At 34.4% G+C, this 24,030-nt stretch overlaps 1 protein-coding gene and 1 long non-coding RNA gene across 2 annotated transcripts in view; one reads left to right on the top strand and one right to left on the bottom strand.

Annotated features, from left to right (window-relative positions):
• Positions 1 to 24,030, top strand: part of LOC105337929 (protein ERGIC-53) — an 87,525-nt gene that overhangs the window by 21,374 nt on the left and 42,121 nt on the right. The gene's annotated exons all lie outside the window — the stretch shown is intronic.
• On the bottom strand, positions 20,770 to 24,021 carry LOC136272735 (uncharacterized). Its single transcript, XR_010710784.1, has 2 exons — positions 23,805 to 24,021; positions 20,770 to 22,934 (listed from the first exon to the last, which is right to left on the bottom strand). It is a non-coding gene; the product is annotated as an uncharacterized lncRNA (long non-coding RNA).

Genomic DNA, 24,030 nt, shown 5'->3' with positions numbered 1-24,030 from the left:
CTTATAGCTCAATTCTATTATTCTATAATTGTAAAATTGACCGCCCCGGTTACCATAGGAACACACCCACACGGTTCCTAATTATGTAACTGATCATGTATTCTTATATTCAATAAGTGACAAGACTAATTAATTTTAAAATATCGATGTTAACATTGTATACAACTTCAAAAACTCATTCGCTTTATCGCATTGCAGTTGAATTAAGTTTGAATAATGAACGACCTGGTTGACAAAAGCGTAAACACTTTGTTAAGCTACTGAAATCTTACAGAATATGTATGAAGGTTTGATGCATTTGCCTCTGCATATTATATAGAATTTTAAATTCCTTATACAGGGGCGATACAGGATTTTGAGTTAGGGGGCGTGGATAAAATTATTGAGGCAGGGGGTCTGGGGGGCCCAGGGGGCGAAGCCCCCTGAAGCTCCTGGGTTTTCGTGTATTTTGAAGGTAAAACCAGGCTGAAAATAGTGGTATTTTGAAAGATGAAATAAGCAATAAAAATAAACAAACAAGATAAAGTTTTCATTTCTTTTAATCACCAGACTTCTTCCATCTACTATTTCCCCTTGGTGCTTGCTTCCTTTACACAAAAGCCTATAACATATATATATATCAATTTGACACATATTGTTACTTATACCTAATACATGTATTGGATTAAAAACAAAATATTTTCGGCATTTATGAACTCCCAAAATTAACCAGGTTATCAAAGTCACAACATTCTAATGACGTTACGGTATCCTACCCCCTATAAGCTCTTAAAAATATCTGATGCATCAAATCTTCAGTATTCTTACATTAAATTAGTCTACTTACCTAGAAAAAAATTTCAAAAAATATACAGTAAATAATTGATGATTGCACATAGACCATCTGGTTTTAAATGCAATGATATATTTACCTTCGAACAGCTTTTAAATATTCAGAAATTTTTGCTGGGATCAGTTCAGTTCAGTTTATTTCACTCAACACCATATAATGGTACAAGAGGTACATAAGAAGAACAAACATATTTACATATATACAATATAGTTGTAAAGGTCAAGAAAGTAAGTGGGGTGAACGAACAGTATGATTAATTTTTTAAATAAAGAAACACAATTGTCTTAATGTGACATAATCGATTGAAGACATAATTTCATAGAACTTTTGTGTTAGGAGAAGAACAGTAATATGTATATAAAATCTGACTTCGTAATTTATTTAATGCCTTGCATTCTAATATAACATGAAATTCATCACCAATTTTGTTACAATTACACAAATTACAATAACGTTTACTTCTTTCAACAATACCCCGGCCCACCTTCCTATTTCAACAGGAAGATGATGATTTGTAGTTCTAAACTTAACTAATATTTTTCTTAATTACTGGGTAACAAGAGTAAGTAGCGTTCACATTCAAAATTTGTTTTATAAATTCTATATATAATACCCTTAGTCGATTCCTGAATATCGTTATGCCATTTTTGTAAAAATTGATCTCTTAACCTTAGGGATCGCAATAGGGAAATGACAGCGCAGTCTACACTTGAAACAAAACTGCTGGGATTTCCAGTCGATTCTTGGTCGAAGCCCCAAGTTCAGGGCCACGGGGAATTTGATGCAGCCACCATAATGAAATGACCAACACTGCTTGTTTTAAACACAGTTTAATTGTTTTGTTATCAGAACCTGTCAACATGCATTAGCTATAGGATCAGATGTTTATAGAGCAGCAGAATTACATTCAGCATAGCACAGCTAGTGTATCAATGAGGTGTAACATTGAGTCAGGCATAATGATAAATAAAGTGAAACACAAAATGCTAACTTTTCTATGTAAAATTATCAAATCATCCACACTCATGCATACTTTGAAAATTTTAGGGGGGGGGGGGGGGGGGGCGTGCGCCCTCCACGCCCCCCCCCCCCTTAAATCCGCCAGTGTTATAAGCTATGAAAACTATCTTCAATGAAAATGGCTCGAATCTTTCTGCTATTGGTGTTAATTATTAATGAATTTATAATGAAACCTTGTCTTCCGGTAAGCAGAACGAAACGTATTCTTTGAATATTCTGTAACGTTGCTATTATTGTGATGAGCCATTATTAACGGCGCTACCCTGTTTCATGCATACATATGTAAAGTGGATATAAACTGAAATAATGTTCGTGTTTTGCCTACAAAGTGTCCTCCCGATCCGTCGTCAAATCCTTCTTCTGTCCTTGACCACGTGGGGTGTAATCGCTGAAAACCATCAGTTGTTTTTAACAAAGAACAAATACATTGAAAACAAAGTTCTAACGGCGGAAACAGTTGGATACATTGCCGAGAAGTCTTCAGTTGGAATCGTGCAATGCTCAATGACATGTGCGACCTATCAGTCGGGGTGTGGTGGGGTGTTTTATCACCCGCAGTCAGAGTCTTGTAAAGTCTTAATGAGTCCCCTTATGAAGGCGCTTGCTTACGATGTTAGGCTTGGCTGGTCGTTTTGGTCGCAAAATCGTGAGTTTTTTTTTAATTTAAAATTTTTAAAATCTTTTAACACTTTTTTTTTAAAATATGAAATGATAGTGTCTTTAAAAAAAGAATAATAATAAAATGCCCCCCCCCCCCCGAAAAAAAAAATCAAAGTCATTAAATTGGTTTTTGTACAAAACATACGTTTCGCATCTTTCAGGAAATAAACACAATTACAAACATATTTTTCAGCATGCGAAATAGGATGGTTTTACTTCAAAGACCACTGCTATTTTCGTGACCAGACCTCTCTGAACTGGGCTTCCGCGAAGGTTAGCCATGTTTCTGTATTTATGTAGCGAAAGTTTAGTCATGTTTCTGTACTTATGTAGCGAAGGTTAGCCATGTTTCTGTACTCATTTAACGAACGTTAGCCATGTTTCTGTACTTATGTAGCGAAGGTTAGCCATGTTTCTGTACTTATGTAGCAAAGGTAAGCCGTGTTTCTGTACTTATGTAGCGAACGTTAGCCATGTTTCTGTACTTATGTAGCGAAGGTTAGCCATGTTTCTGTACTCATTTAACGAAGGTTAGCCATGTTTCTGTACTTATGTAGCCAAGGTTCGCTGTGTTTCTGTACTTATGTAGCGAAGGTTAGCCATGTTGCTGTACTTATGTAGCGAACGTTAGCCATGTTTCTGTACTTATGTAGCGAAGGTTAGCCATGTTTCTGTACTTATGTAGCGAAAGTTTAGTCATGTTTCTGTACTTATGTAGCGAAGGTAAGTCATGTTTCTGTAGTTCTGTAGCGAAGATTAGCCATGTTTCTGTACTTATGTAGCGAAGGTTAGCCACGTTTCTGTACTTATGTAGCGAAGGATAGCTACATTTCTGTACTCATTTAACGAAGGTTAGCCATGTTGCTGTACTTCTGTAGCAAAGGTTAGCCATGTTTCTGTACTTATGTAGCGAAGGTAAGTCATGTTTCTGTACTTCTGTAGCGAAGATTAGCCATGTTGCTGTACTTATGTAGCGAAGGTTAGCCACGTTTCTGTACTTATGTAGCGAAGGTTAGCTACGTTTCTGTACTCATTTAACGAAGGTTAGCAATGTTGCTGTACTTATGTAGCGAAGGTTAGCCATGTTGCTGTACTCATTTAACGAAGGTTAGCCATGTTTCTGTACTTCTGTAGCGAAGGTTAGCCATGTTTTTGTACTTATGTAGCGAAGGTTAACCATGTTTTTGTACTTATGTAGCGAAGGTTAGCTATGTTTCTGTATTTATGTAGCGAACGTTAGCCATGTTTCTGTACTTATGTAGCGAAGGTTAGCCATGTTTCTGTACTCATTTAACGAAGGTTAGCCATGTTTCTGTACTCATTTAACGAAGGTTAGCCATGTTTCTATACTTATGTAGCAAAGGTTAGCCATGTTGCTGTACTTATGTAGCGAAGGTTAGCCATGTTTCTGTACTCATTTAACGAAGGTTAGCCATGTTTCTGTACTCATTTAACGAAGGTTAGCCATGTTTCTGTACTTATGTAGTGAAGGTTAGCCATGTTTTTGTACTAATGTAGCGAAGGTTAGCCATGTTTCTGTACTTATGTAGCAAAGGTTAGCCATGTTGCTTTACTTATGTAGTGAAGGTTAGCCATGTTTCTGTACTCATTTATAGAAGGTTAGCCATGTTTCTGTACCTATGTAGTGAAGGTTAGCCATGTTTCTGTAATTATGTAGCGAAGGTTAGTCATGTTTCTGTACTTATGTAGCGAAGGTTAGCCATGTTTCTGTACTTCTGTAGTGAAGGTTAGCCATGTTTCTGTAATTATGTAGCGAAGGTTAGTCATGTTTCTGTACTTATGTAGCCAAGGTTAGTCATGTTTCTGTACTTATGTGGCCAAGGTTAGCCATGTTTCTGTACTTATGTAGCGAAGGTTAGCCATGTTTCTGTACTTATGTAGCCAAGGTAAGCCATGTTTCTGTATTTATGTAGCGAAGGTTAGCCATGTTTCTGTACTTATGTAACGAGGGTTAGCCATGTTTCTGTACTTATGTAGCGAAGGTTAGCAATGTTTCTGTAGTTATGTAGCGAAGGTTAGCCATGTTTCTGTACTTATGTACAGCAGTCTACCGGTATATTCGTTAGTTCCCATGTTGACAAACAGACTCAACACCATCCAGGAAGTTACATCATCCGCATCAAAAAAAATATTTCCTAGAAATTGAGTGGGGCAATTACATTTATTTCAAGTTTAAAAAGAAAATAAACTTCCGTGCAAATTGGTCTTAATTCAATAATGTAAATAGCTTTCAAACACTATCAATTTTTTACATAATTTGTTAAAGGCAGAAAGAATTGTTTTCTTTATTTTATATGTTCATTAATCTAATAACAATATTGAATAACTAAGAATTACCATTTTTGGATTTTAGCTTGTCTGTGAACAGCAGTCGTCGTATTTGGCGGAAGTTGATTCGTTGGAGGAAAACAATAGGATTACAGAGAACATGACGCCATGTGAGAAACCAACGTCACCATAAAACCCCTTTGTTATCAATGAAATCATACAATCCTTAAAGCTCAATGTTAAATTGTTTTACTTACAAGTCCTAAAAAAATAAAACGTATACATTCATATGTTTCAGGGCTTAAAAAACCTCGTGTCTTTCCTAGAACAACCTTTTACCTTCACATCCAATAACAAATCAAATACATTGTAAACGCATTACCACCAAACTCCAATTTAACATAAAATGTTATAACTTTTCCATTTTTGTAAGCATTGGTACAAATCATTGATCCCTCCTAAAAAATAAAAGACCAGTTAAACGTAACTACATACATTTATATGTTTTAGATCTTTCAAAATAATTTATGTCTTTTCTATAACTATAATGTCGACATTCACCTGAATTAAAAAATCAAATTACAAACTCATTTACTACCAAACTCCCATTAAACCCAAAACGTTAAAACTCTCCATCGCTTAATCAACGTAAATGTTGTCAATAATATATAATGAATTTATAATGTTCCTTATTAGGAGAAGACTACCTGAGCTGTTAAGAACTTGCATGTGTTTAATCCATTTGATTTAATCAATAAAATAAAGGGCGCCTGTAAAGTGCGAAACGAAATCGAACGAAACGAAACGAAACCAATCGAAACGAAACGAAACGAAACCAAATATCGAAACGAAACGAAACGGAATTTAAACAAAACTAATATCAATTTTGACTTCATAAAAGTGAAAATAAATTCATTGAAATAAATTTTTGAACCATAAAATATAACTACCTGTATGTATGTTTTAGATTGCCGCTGTAAATTTTTAAGCCGATTATCCGAAATTTGCAAAAATTATATAATTATGTAAATAAGTGATGTACATTCCTATATCTTTTTAATGTTTTAAATTTGTTTCATTAAATGATATTCAGACGTTTAGAGAGATAGATAGAGAGAGAGAGAGAGAGAGAGAGAGAGAGAGAGAGAGAGAGAGAGAGATGCCTTAAAACTTATCAGCGACAACACATAGCAAAGTATATACGCAAGTTTGGGAGAGAGAGAAAGAAAGAGAGAGATATGATGATGATGATGATGTATTGAAGGGGACATTCTAACAACAATTTTCTTTCTATCGATTTGAAATATTGTAAAAATGAAACGATCGAATACAATGTGATTTAGAGCAGATGGTTACCAGTTTCTAACATATAATAAGAATTGCTTTAATACCGTGGTATGTATAGCATGAGTTTGGACAAAATTAACGTGCAATATAAAGAGATTTTTACCTATGCATTACCTGAAATCAAACACAATCCCCTCTTTCTCTCCCTTTCACTCGCACGCACATTGTATTTGATTCATTTTTACAATATTTCATATCAATATAAAAAAAATCGTTTAGTTGGAATGTCTCCGTAAATACTGTAAACGCACTATATTTAGGGTGTTTACTATTTGGCGGAACATAATTTTTCAACAAGTTAGCATGGATTTGATTTACCCAATTTCTGAATTTACCTTTTTATCGACTTATATATATATTACATTTGGCAATGTACTTGATTTTGCGGACGCCGTTTTCCGCCAAAAACGCAAAATAGAATACAGAAAGGACTAAAGACAGTTTTTTTATATACTTTTACAGTATAATAATCTATATTTACATTCTACTGTGTTTTTCCATTAAATGCCGTGATGTTTAACCCTTTCGCTGCCACGTCAAAAAAGACGTTATTACGCTTCAGTGCCAAGCATGACGTTATCAAATTCATGTTTGACGTAACAATCTGACACAACGCGCCGTACCATTTTTTAGCGTTGCAGGATGCAGTTTTGTGTTTAATCAATAATTTCTAATGTTATTATCGAAAACAATGGCTTTTTATGTTTTTCTCTGTCATTTCAAATAAGACGTTACGCCATTCTTTTTTTTTCTTTCTTTTTAAGCGTCGCCAAATGAAAAAAAAATGTAAAGAAAACCACGTCTTTCAAAAAATATGAATTACTTCAATAATGATGCATGTTCCCAATCTTTAACAAATACGTGCAGTTTTTAAAATAATCACGTTCTTATCCTGTCAATCTTAATTATAATCCACGCATACATGTGAATTTTTTATCATTGAAATTACATGTAGTTCTATAAGATATAATGCATATATCTCTTATTTCTTTGTTTGCACATATATGAGACATAAATTTCACGATAAAAAAGCTATCTTATTCCTGAGAGAGAGAGAGAGAGAGAGAGAGAGAGAGAGAGAGAGAGAGAGAGAGAGAGTTTAAGTAGGTAGACTTAAAAAAATCATAAATTATCGGATTTCTTTTTTGATAACCTAATGACATGCAATGCAAACTTAATCATGTTTTTCACACCAGAAATTCCCTCAAATTGTGAAAAATGGAACTGATGGGGCGGGATTATCACGAACGTATATGGTCTAAATAGCAATAACTAAGTTTTTCCCACGAATAATTTGGACATTTATTTTTAAAACATCTTCATTCGGCCTCGCACCGTATGGGATTTACTGACCATGTACAAACCATATTAGATTAACATTAAACTATATGTGTAATTAAGCAAAGCACCAAATGTTTTAAAGCGATTTTATATAACCAACTTACATTGTTTTAGAGCTTGTATGCATCATTAATACGATATTTTTGTAACAATTATTGTCATTAATAGCGGATAATTTTCAAAAACTAATTAATTAGTAAAACGCAAATATGTTAGTGGTCAAGAGGCAGGTATTGCTGGCTGCAGCTGTAAAGGTTTATCATGATGCAGTTTAAGAAATTCGCAAAAGGAATTGGTTTTTACTGTGTGTTAGATATGCAAACATACAGACAAAGAATGACAGTGCTAGATTGGTAAGCAATTCCTTGTTCGTTTTAATAATCATTTTTATGAAATCGCGCAAGCATAAACGTCCATCCAAGTTTATGCTCGTAAAGTCATTTGGGGGAAATTTCGAATCACCCCGCGTTCCGTGTTTTAGAAAGTGTGGTGTATCGCACTGCAATGTACAAAACACGAACAAATGAAACTCTCCAACAGTCACCACCTGCAATGTAATTTACATAGGCGTCGGAATCGGAGGGGGGAGGGCTAAGGGGGGCTTAGCACCCACCCCACCATTTTTGCAAAGTTAGACCTAACCATTAGGCACATAGCATCATAGAAGGTTAGCCTCCCCCCCACTCTTTCTCGCAGGAAACATATTTGTTCCTAAATTTACCTTGAAATGATTAAATTATTGAGAAGTTGAAGTCATAGGCATACTATTCCCCCCCACCCCCCCCACCCCCACCCCCCACCCCCCGGATTAGGAATTTCATGATGTGGGAATTTTTTTTATTTTGGTAGGTAAGATTTTTTTTGGAAGTATAGGTATAGTACTACCCCCCCCCCCCCCCCCCGGATATTTTGGGAATTAGTTTTTTATCATTTTTTTTTTTGCTTGTCAATATTTTTTAGGATTAGTCTAGCCCCCCCCCCCCCCCCCCCCACTCACTTTCAAATTGCTTCCAACGCCATGCAGTGATTTATATATAGAGAGTTTAAAGAAGAAATGACATACATTAATAAATTATTTTGTTATTAAAATATTCTCGCTAACCTCAGTAAAGAGAATTTATGTGATGAAAACGCTGCTCAATATTCATTTCTCATTACACTGTATGCTATTGCTTTATTCGGCGAGAAAATTGATATATTGTATGTTTGTTACAGCATGCGCGGATCCAGAAAACATTTCCAGGGGGTGTCCGAGGGATAATTTTGTTTTCCAATGTTGGAGAGGGGTTTTGAGGCCTATTTCGGGAATTTTGCTATATAATCTTTTTAAATTTGATTTCCCAAGAGGTGGAAGGAATAGTATGATCTTTCTGTTGGACCAAAACAACGAACTGTATTAAACATGCGTATTTACACATATTTTACAATCAAGTTGAACAAAAACTGTTATTCAAAATACCCCAAATGACTTTAATGATTTCGTAAATAGAATAATATATAGGCTTATCGTGAAATTTTTAAAGCTGCTATGTTCGATTTTATACGATGGCTATGCTAAGTATGAGTATCATAATAGACATTGCAGTAGTTTTCCAGGTACATTAAGCCATATTTTATTGAAAAAGTGATGTACACAATTTATTTACAAAATCAAACGACATAAATTGTATTGATTTCTTTCGTCTCATAATAAAATTCGCTGCTGTGGTCAAGGCGGGTATGGTTGTATTACGACTTTGAAAAAAATTCAAATCAAAAATAAACGTCGGTACATTTTATTCACTAATATTTGGGGAAGTGTTTTGTATACATGTACAATCGATACATCACATGCGGGTTGAATAAACCCAATCATTCGGGAACAAAACCAATTAAGCGGTTCCCGTTTCTAAACATTCCCAAGATGGAGTTGGTTTGTTTTGTTTTTTGTTTTCTCATACAGAAATTTTTTATGTACTTTAAATAATACAAACTTTGAAAGGAGACGGATTTTGTTTGTGTAAATAGGCATTTGTCTAATAAATTTGGTCTGTATAGAAAAATACTTGATACTCCCATAGCCAAAAAAATCGGACTATGTAGCTTTAAATTATCTGTATGTTTTAAAATCTTCCTTTTCTCGGACAGGTGAACACTATCTTAATTTTTACATTTTATTCCATACAAAGTAAAAACTTTTACCACATCATACGTGTAAAATTGACAATCACGATCGTCAGTTGTAAACGTTTGAACTCTCGGAAAAAGATGTATAATTTTGTTCTTAATGTTCTCTAATAGCTTATTTATCGATACAACTACGATTGTGATTTATATTATAGTTCTAATATTCAAAGAATAAAAAACAATATAGACCTAAGAAAGTTAACGATTACACATAGTTCATCATCATACGATGAAATATAACAGTTATGAAATGCAAAACATTTACGATTCTATATCTCGATTAGATCTAAGAAGTTTTTTTTTACCAACTTGTGGTCTTACAGTTTGTTTTAGTGATTAAATCCGCTTGACCAACTGAGTTGTCTAAAATATAATAATGATAAAATTTTGTGATTAAATATTTTCATGAAGTATATTACAGTCCTAGAAATCTTTCCTTCTTTTACCGCTATATTTGCACCTTTACACAGAGTAGATGCTCTTTATGACCATAAAACAGGTAATGAAAGTCCGTGCGGTCAGAACCATCCATGTGAAAATTAAATGTCTATGATATGCGGTATCCAATTTTAGAGACACGGTTGAAATTTAGTTTCAAGAAAGAATGTCTCTGTTTGAAATGCTCTGAAGAAGGAGACAGAAGATACGAAAAAGGTATCAATAGGACTTGAAGCGCGTACGCAGGGGGGATGGGGGGTTGGGCACTAAAGTCTTAATCTCGAACACGGTCGAAGCATCACCATTATCTCCAAATAAGTTATTACATGCAGTTCTTGTTTTTCTGTCCAAAGATTCAGTATTGTTCTTTTACATGCATGAAAACTGCAGTATAATGTCACCAGATGGAATTTTTTTAAATGTTGATCATCTGGTTAAAATTTTGTTCTAGGATCATATCAAAGTAATTTTTTCAGTGCCCCATTCCTCCTAATTTGGCATATCGCAGTTTATATTGCCGTTCATTAATTAACTCTGAATAAAAATAATACATATAAAGTACATGCTTCCTTTGGTGCTTAATATTCTCTCGATTTCTTGCAAATTATACAATACCAGAGAACGATGCTGTATGTAGTAGCTTTTTACCCGATTACAAAAAACCGCATTGATATTACCGATGTGTTTTATTTGATTTTTTTAATCAGCACTAACGGCAGCATGAAAATAAAAAAGTCGCGCACACTCGAATTATACTCGGCCTTCGGTGGTGGACTAAAGTATTAGCTCTCGCCATGTTAAAGTTGGACTTAAGACATGTATTTTGACAGTATTTAAGATTATCCTATAAAGATATGACAAATTTATGAGCTATGGTGAGATCTTATGAAAAATATTTGGTCTTTTAAGATAGATTTTAGTCAAAAGTCGGTTATATGTTAAACGAGCCCAGGGTTTATATGGTAGAGTAGGAAAAAGTAAGATTGGTCGTGCTCTTGTCGGGGAGGGGGCATTTCCTTTGGTCCAGGTTGTGCATTAGGACAGATATTATTTTCCCGTTCTGACGGAAAAGTCCTGGGGATGTATTCACAAAAACCATACGCCAGCTATGGTAAAACGCAGACAACGAGTTTGCGCTGTGTGACGTAGTGACGTCATGATTATGATGTCATTTTTAACGTTGTGACGTTATCAGCAGTATTTCACTAAACACATAGATCATACGATGTATATTGATACAAATTTTAAAAAATCAATAATGAAAAACAGAACCTGAATGTATTTAATATTTATTTTTATTTTAATGCATATTTTTTCAAATTGCCATAGGCCCAAATAGGCCCTGTGGCACTTAACGTAGATATTCAAATAGGCCCAAATAGGCCTTGTGGCACAGAAATGGTTAAATGTCTCTAAATGCAACAAGTAGTCAAAGGTCAAATTGGCGAGTTTTATTATGACGTCAAAAACGTTGAACGCTGTAAACTGCTACGTCACAAGCGAAAATCAAAGTTCACGCTCGTGGCTGTTACTGTGGCTCTTCCATTAATATTAACTTACCCTTAGGATAAAATAGGAATTTTAAGGTATGAATCACATTTGCAGACAAGGCAAGAAGTTAAAAAAATGTAAATATAAGCATTAAATCATGATTTTTTTAAGTATACAGTCTCATAACTGCAGCGGTGTGTGCATACAAATTTTCATAACGCGCTAACGCGCGTTACTCAATTTGTATGCACACACCGCTGCAGTTATGAGAGTGTATACTTAAAAAAATCACGATTCAATGCTATATTATATTGCAAATTAATTTTGTCAAATTACGACGTCCAAATTCATGCTATACATATTAAAACAATTATTATTATGTGTTAGAAACTGGTAACCAACCAGTATGCTCTAAATCACATTGTATTCGATCGATACATTTTTACAATAATTCAAATCGATAGAAAAAAAATTGTTGTTAGAATGTCCCCATAAGTATCACCTTCGTCATCATCATATCTCTCTCTTTCTTTCTCTCTCTCTCTCCCAAACTTGCGTATATACTTTGCTATGTGATGTCGCTGATAAGTTTTAAGGCATCTCTCTCTCTCTCTCTCTCTCTCTCTCTCTCTCTCTCTCTCTAAACGTCTATATATCATTTAATGAAACAAATTAGAAATATTTAAAGGTAAACGTATTAGGAATGTACATCACTTACTTACATAATTATATAATTTTTGCAAATTTCGAATAATCGGCTTAAAAATTTACAGCGGCAATCTGAAACATACAGGTAGTTATATTTTATGGTTCAAAAATTTATTTCAATGAATTTATTTTCACTTTAATGTAGTCAAAATTGATATTAGTTTTGTTGGTATATATATTCCGTTTCGTTTCGTTTCGATTTTTGGTTTCGTTTCGTTTAGTTTCGTTTCGTTTCGTTCGATTTCGTTTCGTTTCGTTTCGTTTCGTTTCGTTTCGATTTCGTTTCGCACTTTACAGGCGCCCTAAAATATATTAAATTCAAATAACAACAATCGACAGTCATTTTTTATTTAGCATTTCATTTGTTATAGTTTACTGTCTGACTGACTGGATGGACTGTGTTGTGTGGCTCGGTGGGTCAGACATCCTGACGGAGGGATCTTTTGTGTGGAGCACCAATAACAGGGCCCTGGGCTTCACCCAGTGGGGGGCGCCTGTAAAGTGCGAAACGAAATCGAAACGAAACGAAACGAAATCAGACGAAACGAAACGAAATCAATCGAAACGAAACGAAATCAAACGAAACGAAATCAAAATTCGAAACGAAACGAAACGGAATTTAAACAAAACTAATATCAATTTTGACTACATAAAAGTTAAAATAAATTCATTGAAATAAATTTTTGAACCATAAAATATAACTACCTGTATGTTTCGATTTCGTTTCGCACTTTACAGGCGCCCCCCAGTGGGGACCGTACGACCCTAACGCCTACACAGCTGACGACGACTGTGTGGCCCTGATGTACCCCGGGGGACAGTGGGCCGACTTTGGGTGCTTCATGGAACGTCATTTTGTTTGCGAAAAAGACGCGTTAATCATAGAACTGACATCATAAATGTATATGAGGCGGAAGCATTGGGACCTCATGAACTTTCAGGGTTTTTTGTGTAATTTTAAAGCATTGTGGAATAGTTACAGTTTATAATACTGTGTGAACTTTTGAAAATGTGGTTCTGTATTATAGATATTGCTATATAAATATAAATAGCTATATAGAAATAGTTAGAACATTTTTGAATAACTTTTTCCGGGAGGGCAATATTACTATTTCCGGTGTGATTCAGCATAGTGATAAAATTATCTCATTTGTGACATAACGCGAAAACTTATTCAAAAATGTTATATAAATAGTTAGAACACGTGTATGTACCGACGCAGGTCAAAAATGCTAGTTTTTGGAAAATGTCAAACCAAAGTGGAAACTCGAAATGGTTTTTTTAATCATGTACACATTACCAGAAAGAGTTTGAACTGACACAGTTAACATGTATAACAAATACGTATTTGGTTGACCTATATATATTTGTACTTTGCATATTTATCAGCAAAATCACAGGAACAAAAAGATTACAATGTTTTTGTTCTTTAGACATAATGCTTTGATATATTAAAAACTTAAACTTTCATCCAAATATCAATTATTTCATTTTTTATATGGTTTCAAGGATTCATAAAAATTCAAACTATGGATTTGTTTTATAGACAGTTTAAACTCAAGCAACCATTTTCTAAATCTATTTTCACGTACAGTCTTCCCCAACTGCAATAAAATCACACCGGTTTAAAATGTTTCGAGGTTAATTAAACAAACGGCGAAGAAAATCACTTCGCTCAGCAAGCGGTATATTGTCACAAATGTATACATTATCTATATTGTCTGGAATAAGTCATCAATAATTTAAGTAATATATAACCATACTATTAGAAAACAAATTATATAATTTTGAAATTAAATTACATCCAATTTTAGGTAAAAGTTAGACAGATGGTTTTTCATTAGAACACTGTGGTATTGCTAGGATCCAGGTTAACATATCATTTTCGTCAGTTTGAAATAGATCTCGAATTTTAAATCTTATATTTCGTATCTCTAATCTCACATGAGTCCTGTTTATCTTAATTAAGTGGTATAAACAATCATGTATACATTTTTGAGTAACTCAGTGTGCTACTTTAGCACTGGCGTCGGAAGCAGATTGAAAGGGGGGGGGGATAGACTAATCCTCAGAACTCTTGACAAGCAAGTAGAAAAAAAAACCTAATTCCCAAATCCAAAAATCATAAAAATCCTAATCCGGTGGGGGGAGAGAGATATCATAGCTCCCCAAAAAATTCTTACCTACCGAAATGTTTTCCCCAAATCATGAAATTCCTCATTCATGAGGGGGGGGGGGGGCGCTACTAGTATACCTATGACTCAAAGTTCTCAATATTTCAATCTTTTCAAGGTAAATTTAGGAACAAAGGAACAATTATGTTTGCTTCGAAAAAAAAGTGTGTGTGGGGGGGGGGGGCGGGGGCTGTACCCTCTCTGATGGTATGTTCCTAATGGTTAGGTCTTACTTTGCAAAATAATCAACCCCCCCCCCGCCCCACCCCCGGTTCCGACGCCTGTTTATGGATGATATATGTAAATTTTCGTGAATAAACCAAATTGAATGAGATTGTCTCTCCGAGTATCATGGCATAAATCTACATACATTGGATATCCCATAGATCTTTTACTGATCTCGAACCGCTTGAAATCGTTTGTCTTATATAGCATTTCATTTTTAGGTATGTTTTGAGCGGGTTCCATCTGCATTTGAGTCACGAAATTCCCATTTTCAATGTTTCAATATCACATTTTATTATATTTTATATTATAAATGTTATGAAAGAAACATTAATTAACCTGAGTCACTTGAGTTTTTAGGTTGATTTATACGTTACATGTAGGTAGAATACATACAGTTTAGGTTGATTTATATGTTACATGCAGGTAGGTTACATGCAGGTGTATGTTGGTATTTGTTACAGCACACGTTGGTCGTCGTCCCTTGTGATACATTGATGACCAGGATCTTGACATATGCCATTGTTGTCGTATAGTCCATGGGAACGTTAGTTGTGTGGACACAGTTTCTCTGCATAAGATTTTTAATCTAGCAAAAATACTTTCTCTGTCTGTCTGTCTGTCCGTCTGTCTGTCTGTCTCTTTCTCTCTCTCTTTCCCTCCTCTTTCTCTCCCTCTCATCTATCCATCTCTCTATCATCTCTCTCTCTCTCTCTCTCTCTCTCTCATACTAACCAGTTAGACATCTTATAGTGCACCCCAGAAAACATCCAGTGACGTTATATCGTGTCGCCAGATAGCAGCAGGGGTGTCGTGGTTTGAAACATTCAGCTATAGCGCTTTCCTCTGGGTCAGAACAATAACTCTCCATGTAGGACCATAGAGAACATGTACATCAATCACTTTAATAAGATACGACATTTGTACTTTTATATGAAAAGAAATTTGATTAAACATGCGCGGATTTAGAGGGGGACGGGGGTCTACAAAATTCAGATTTCTTTCCAAAATTATGCCTCGGACCCCCCCCCCCCGGCAAACTCAAATAAACGTCGCCCCCCCCCCCCCCAAAAAAAAAAAAAAATGGATCCGCGCATGTTATAGTATTTGTTGATCATACGATGTCTTCAACAAATGCTATACAATCATATTTTAACAAGAAATAAAAATGAAATTGTAAAAATTAAAGATAAAATGATAATTCTTAAATTCAAACCGATATTGATTGTAATTAAATTAATCCCTTTCAAAATTATATTACACACACACACACATATATATATATATATATATATATATATATATATATATATATATATATATATATATATATATATATATATATATATTACATATTACTTATATATATACATAAGTCGGAATGTTTTACGATTTTGCAAGAATTTATGGGCATACATGTAAAAAAAAAACACATACAGACACTAGAAAAATCGCGATTTAACAACAAACTTGTTACTGATTTTAACCTCTAGCTAGATGCATATATAGTGACATACGTGTGATGACGGGCATATATAAAACATGATAGAAGGACAGAAGACATGATAGACAGACGGACAAAAGGACGAATATACAAAAAGCCATGCACATTTCAACTTACAGGGAAATATATAAATGTCCATGTAATGACAGACAGACGACTAGACAACAGATAGACGGACAAAAAACCAGACTTACTGACAAATACAGACAGACAAAAGACAAGACACACAGATAGACGGACAAAACACCAGACTTACTGACAGATACAGGCATACAGACGACTAGACAGACAGATAGACGGACAAAAAAAAGACTTACTGACAGATACAGGCAGACAGACGACTAGACAGACAGAAAGACGGACAAAACACCAGACTTACTGACAGATACAGACAGACAGAAGACAAGACAGACAGATAGACGGACAAAAAACCAGACTTACTGACAAATACAGACAGACAAAAGACACGACTAACAGATAGACAGACAAAAGACAAGTTTTACTGACAGATACAGACAGACAGAAGACAAGACAGACAGATAGACGGACAAAACACCAGACTGACTGACAGATACAGGCAGACAGACGACGAGACAGACAGATAGACGGACAAAACACCAGACTTACTCGTTATGGATTTAATTTCGTTTTTTTTTACTGCCAACGAAAATAACTAAATTAAATCCTCAACGAATATTTCTGCTACTAAAGTACATGATCTTGCATGTAATGACAGACAGATAGACAAAAGATGGATAGACAGATGGACAAAAATTTACTCAACGTACAGATACAGGCAGACAGACAGATAGACGGACAAAACACCAGACTTACTGACAGATACAGACAGACAGAATACAAGGCAGACAGATAGACGGACAAAACACCAGACTTAATGACAGATACAGGCAGACAGACGACTAGACAGACAGATAGACGGACAAAAAACCAGACTTACTGACAGATACAGACAGACAGAGGACAAGACAGACAACAGATAGACGGACAAAACACCAGACCTACTGACAGATACAGGCAGACAGACGACTAGACAGACAGATAGACGGACAAAACACCAGACTTACTGACAGATACAGACAGACAGAAGACAAGACAGACAGATAGACGGACAAAAAACCAGACTTACTGACAAATACAGGCAGACAAAAGACACGACAGACAGATAGACAGACAAAAGACAAGTTTTACTGACAGATACAGACAGACAGAAGACAAGACAGACAGATAGACGGACAAAACACCAGACCTACTGACAGATACAGGCAGACAGACGACAAGACAGACAGATAGACGGACAAAACACCAGACCTACTGACAGATACAGACAGACAGACGACTAGACAGACAGATAGACGGACAAAACACCAGACTTACTGACAGATACAGGCAGACAGACGACTAGACAGACAGATAGACGGATAAAAAACCAGACTTACTGACAGATACAGACAGACAGAAGACTAGACAGACAGACGGATAAAAGAAAAGACGGACAGACAGGAGAGCACATAACGAAATATACACAACTCAATCTTTGAAACAATATATACTGTAGAAGCACATATCGTATATCCGGTAATTTTCGCGATTATCTAATTTTCTCGCGATCTCTGTTGAACCGCAAATAATTGAAAACGCACAATTTGTATCCTGTATCATTTTCTATAACAAACTGTTAAAATCACAAAAAAATGACTGAAGCAAATGAAAATTGTTACAGATTTTTCCTTTTTTTCGCAAATTTTGTGACATGCGAAAAAAAAACGGATATACGAAACCAAATAACATTTTGTCATTTTATTTTGTCATGTCGTAATCCCTTTCTTATCACTCATACTTGGCTTAAAAAATCGTCATGGATTTAATTTCGTTATTTTTTTACTGCCAACGAAAATAACTAAATTAAATCCTCAACGAATATTGCTGCTACTAAAGTACATGTTCATGCATGTAATGACAGACAGACAGACAAAAGATGGATAGACAGATGGACAAAAATTGACTCAACGTACAGAGACAATTAAAGATATACATGTACCTATACAGAAAGAGAGAAAACTCATGTGACTTGGTGAACGGGATGCAGAGACCAATGACAAAGAACAGGGTCTTCATGACTGATTGTCTTTACCTGCAGGAAAATGAACGCGCGTGCGTGCATTCCTGATATATAAAAAGGCCAAGGATACATGCATCAGTCGGATAATAATATTATCATTGATAAACTTTTATCCCAGGATGTAGCTGGTTAATTGCAGTATGCATTGTACAAAATAATCCGTCTGATTTGTTTCAAGTTCTGTCTGATCCTGGAAAATTAGGTCGATTGCCATCTGTTAGATATCTAGATTAGATATTGACATAAAACTTCATATATCATGTGTAACGACAATTGTTCTCTTAAATGTCGTTCCGAAAGGTCAGCTATTACGAACTGGGGTCGCAAACAATTCAAGGCTAGCTGTTTGATATTTGTCAGAGTGTTTCAGTATTTGAATGTTCATAACTTCCAATATGAAAATGTTTAATATACGTATGCGCATTATTACGTTGACAAAACCCTCTAATCTGTTCAAACAGTTTCAACCGAAAAAACCCGGGTGTAGTTTGTTCTGCCTTTAATAATTAAAATTTATATTCATTTGATGTCCGTCATTTTCGCCCATGGTCTTAGAACATATTTATCGGCAGCTTTCACGTTCCCCGCGTTGAATTTCAAAATTAAAGGGTGCCATCACAGCCACAATCTACTCGTATCTCCTCGGACTTTTTTTTTTATTGAGAGAATTGTTTACATCAGTAAATTAAAGTAAGGAAGTTCTGATGGGAGTTGGGTTTTTTTTATTATTCATAAGAAGATCAACGATATGTAATTTTGCATGTCCTGTAGTTTCTAAGCTGAATTTGAATTACTCATATTTTTTTCTATTATGAATTATCGGGATTTTTTTTAACAAGAATAACGGAAAACCCAATTAACGAAGTTAATCTTTTTGTATAATATCAAAAATAGAAATGACGCATTCAAACTCTACGATGCTTTCTATATCTCTTGATCATGGGACAAGACTACTTAAAACAAGTATCGGCTAGACAGTCCAGTACGTCTTTTCTGTGGAATAACTTCGCATTAATTTTGATGAAGTCTATCTCACTTCTCAACAGATCGTAAAATATGTTGTATAGATATCAAGTGTTATGAACAGGGTGTTGTCGTGGACTCCTATATAATACATTCGAGATGTTTTTCCGAGCACTGTCCGAAAGGCCCGAGAAGTTGCGATTGCCTCTTCATATAATCATCGAGGAAATCCGAAAGCATACGATAAACCAAGAGGAATATTTTCTGGACAAGTCTTAAAATCGTTTCTGAAAACAAAATAGTTATTCTTTTATATCTTAAATCTACGGATAAAATCCAATGAATAACAAATACAACGCACATGTAATCACACAAAACACTCATTAATGATATTTTACAAAGAAATTAAAACTAAAATGCAAAATTTCTGATAAAAGCTGACCCCGATCAGAATAATTTTAAGGTGTTCGATTTTAAATAAAAGGAATTTTAAAAAAAATTCAACATATCCCATAAAAAACAATTGTTTAGAATCTTTTTCACAACTGCATTCTAAACATGTGATATGATTTTAAAATCATCCTGTTAGAGAAGAACTTAATCATAAACACAAGATATCCAGGGGGAAAGAATGGAATTTCATTTATACAGGATCTACATGTATTATTGTACATTGTACATATATTTTGTATAACTCCATTAAACTGATTGTATCATGTCTATTGGTGCTCAGGTGAGCGATTTGGCCCACGAGCCTCTTGTTCTGAAGAGTTATCTTAGTACTTGGATGGGAAATTCATTTTGTAATTTATTGTTGACTAGTCTCCATAAACATCTAACTATAGTAAATCCAAAAGGAGATTGGTTTGTCAGTCAGAATGTGTTAGCCCTAATACATAATGTCTTGTTCTTGTAGATAAAGTTACATCACCATATTCTTCTTTGTACCAGATATTACAGTACTGTTTTACGAAGAAAAAAGACAAAACTATGAATAAATATCACATTTATTGAGTTCTATCTACAGCTTGCTATAACTCACCAAAAATCATTTGTATATAAGTATTATGTATTTCACGGTAAGTGTAAATACAAAGAAAAAAATAATATTTGAAGAAAAAATCAGTTCACTTCAACTTGGTCACAATATTCCACAAAAACTATTTACATAAACATGAGTTTTCTATCTACATGATCAATATAGCTCATTCTTTAATGTGGGAGAAATGTGATAAACCCACCAATGATATACATATAGGTATATTATTACAAAATGCATGATAAACCCAATACAAACAGTTGATACAGACAGAATAACAACATGGCCTACATAACATTTGTCTTACACCACTATCCCATGATGCAACTTGTCATAACATTGTAAGTATACAGGTCTTAGAGCATTTAAGACACGATTCAGCTGTAAATTAACATTATATTGACATACAGATGAAGGTCAACTATTCATAAAAAATTACATGTTGCCATTTAAAAAACAAAAAAATTCGGTATGATAGACTCTGAATCCTCCTTTTCACCCTTTGATTTCCATCCACGTTAATTATGTCATTTTTAAAAATCAAATATAAACTGATATTCAAGTAACTTTCATAGTAAAAATATTTTGAGGGTCAACAACACAAATTACGGTTCTTAAGCAAAACTTTATCTAAAAAACATTATGAAAAGGGGAATAACTCTTTATTCGTTTCTACCTAAAGAATTCAAATTTGAGTTATTCCCCTTTGAATATGATGTTTCATTAATATACAAGATTTCTTGTGTGCAAATGAAAAAACAATAATCACACATTAGTCCAAATTTTAAGTGGCAACTATGTCCAAGCACTAAATAACACCTGGGTTTTATAAGAACATTCAAACGACTTAAATATGTAAAACAGAGAACATGTACTGTCCATTGAGAATCTACTAAACCAATACCAGGACAAGTGAAAAGCTGTCAATGTGACAAAAAGCTGAGTTTTCTTTTATGTGTACAATATTCATAATCCATTTATCCTGAATTGATAAACACTACCTATCAAGAGAAATGGAGTACCCTATATGCAAAATTCTGCCAAAAATGACCTAGTTCAACAGCTAATAGTTTAATCATAAATTATAAAAAAAAAAAAACAACCCAAAATCCAATTAATTTGCACATTTCTGATATAAGTTCAAATGATCTGCAAACCGTACAATGGGGTACCCTATATAATATATTCTGTGAGAAAATGACTAAGATCAATAGTAGTTATTCTACAAATTATCAAAAATCAAAATCCAAGTAATATTAACATCTCTGATATATGTATAATTGATCTGCAAAACTTCCTATCTTAAAGACTGTATGAGGAGTAAGCCGTACAATAGGTGTACCCTTTTGGCAGCTGCCCGCCTGCATGCCATTTGACCATTTCAATAACTGGATTTCTCCTTTGGAAAACTCGGTTCCAAAAATTGTTATCAATGTAAAATAACAAATTACTGTATAGTTCATGTACACAGACCACATATTTTAAACAGATAACATACTGTGAAATAAAATGATAATAAAGTACAATAAGTAATTACTGTATAGTTCATGTACACAGAACACAGGTTCCAATAATGGCGCGTTATTTAAAACAAGTCCAGATATTGGTCACTCTGCGGATAATCCAGTTATATTCAATTTTTAACACACATAAACATAATACACCTAAACAAAGTTTACATTTGTTGATAAATTGTACGAGGTAGAATATAAAGTATTAAAAAAATACAAAAACAGGACCGGCTGATTTAGACATCTTATGAACAAATAAATATTGACATCAGTTCTTCAAATTTGTTAAGTATTTGGTCTTTCACAAATTCTAGGATCTAAATATTTGTCCTTATACATGAACAAAATTAAAATATGGTTCAAATTGCATTTTATCTGCTATGTGAGTACTATTAAACATAAGGCACACATGCCTTGACGGTTACCTGAGTACCTTAGCCCTTAAACTGACAAGTCAGAGAGTCTCATGTTAGAATTCTACATTTTGAAGTAGTTAGTATCGTAAGCTTCATTTTGAAGTTTACTCTCTAATCCAAGACTCCTCTGTCAACCCGCTTTTATTTGTTGATGTTTGAAACATTTATTCATGAAAATGAAGTTGGGGGGGGGGGGGGGGGTGGGGGAGTCAAGAGTCAGAAAAATCTCACATCATCTATACCGTTACAAAAAATTATCTTTTGGTACAAAGAGTAGAACAATTTGACCTTTTTTGGATATTAAGCCCCACCTATGGGGCCCTGAGGGTGGTAGGGTCATAATTTTCATATTTCAGATTCTTTATATTCAAGAGATGCTTCATTCCAAAAATGGTAACAACAGAGTCGAATAGACCGTCTAATTTTCATGAAAAAGTTAAAAATGTAAAATTGTAAAGGAAGGACCCACGACGGACACCACACGACAACGTACAAAGACCAATTTTGATTGCTGACATGAGTGACTCGGGTCAGTGCGTACTTGAAGATAATGACGTCATATTGCAGTAAGTGGTCTACGTAGCCAATGTCTGTTTTCTGTCTTCCTCTGTAAGGATTTCAAGGAAGGTGTTCTATTTTCTCCCCTCATGGTCAGGTAAAATTGGCCCATCTACAGGAAACCGAATAAACTAATGAATGATTTAGTTATTGATCAAAACCAACATGGTATTACTCAGATGAGGACAAGTCTAGCTAAACAAGATATCTGTGAGCCAATGCTCAATAGTAATACCCCCGCTCTGATGTTAATATACAAAATAGGCAAAGTTTAATTAAAAAGGAAGTTGGCGTCCGGTTAGTACAAAAATAGAGATCCAAATGCATGGCATGTCTAAACAAAGAATGTGTTAAAATTTCAAGCATCTGCCATTAATAGTTGCTGAAATATTTTTGACGAAATTTGTTTTTCAAATAAACAAATAAATAAAGTTGACTTTAACAAGAAGTTGACGTCCGATTGATACAACAATAGATCCTAGCGTAAGGTGTGCCTATATATGATACGAGTCAAAGTTGGCCCCATAATTTGCCATGTTTTAAAGTGTATTAAATATATTAAATTGTTATGCTATTTTTATGAAGAGTTGATATAAGATATATCTCCCCCCTATTTATTTGATTTATTTGCACTCAATGACAGTATATGACATCAGAAGTTGCGCTATTTTTATGATTCAATCAAAATCAGTCAAAATTTACATTTTTCTTATCGTTTTTCAAATTTTATGGGAAAGATAGAGTGCAGCTTTGACGAAAATTGCGGAAAATCGTTAAATTTATGATGTCATATTTCTAAGTTGTTGGCACATGAATCAAAATGAAAATTATGAAATAACTTCACATGTATATCTGTACAAAATAAACAAAGAATTACAGTAAAATGATGATGTTCTTTTAAAGGGGCCGTTTTTGGCTCAAATCATGTATATAGTCCTTTGTTCGAAAATTTAGGCACAAATTAAACAAAGTCGTCACTTACCAACAAGTTAATGTCCGATTGGTACAACAATAGATTCCAACGTATGGTATGCCTTAACAAAGAGTGTACTAAATTTCAAGCACCTGCAATGAATAGTTGCCAAGAAGAATGCGATAGAAATTTTTGTTACGGACAGACAGACAGAATGACAGACAGATAGACACAAGGGTAAAACAGTATACCTCCCTCTCATTCGGAGCGGGGGTATGATAACCATAAATGTACA

Source organism: Magallana gigas, chromosome 1 (assembly GCF_963853765.1).
Source record: "Magallana gigas chromosome 1, xbMagGiga1.1, whole genome shotgun sequence".
Taxonomy (NCBI): Eukaryota; Metazoa; Mollusca; class Bivalvia; order Ostreida; family Ostreidae; genus Magallana; species Magallana gigas.
This window is presented reverse-complemented; position numbering and strand designations above follow the sequence as displayed.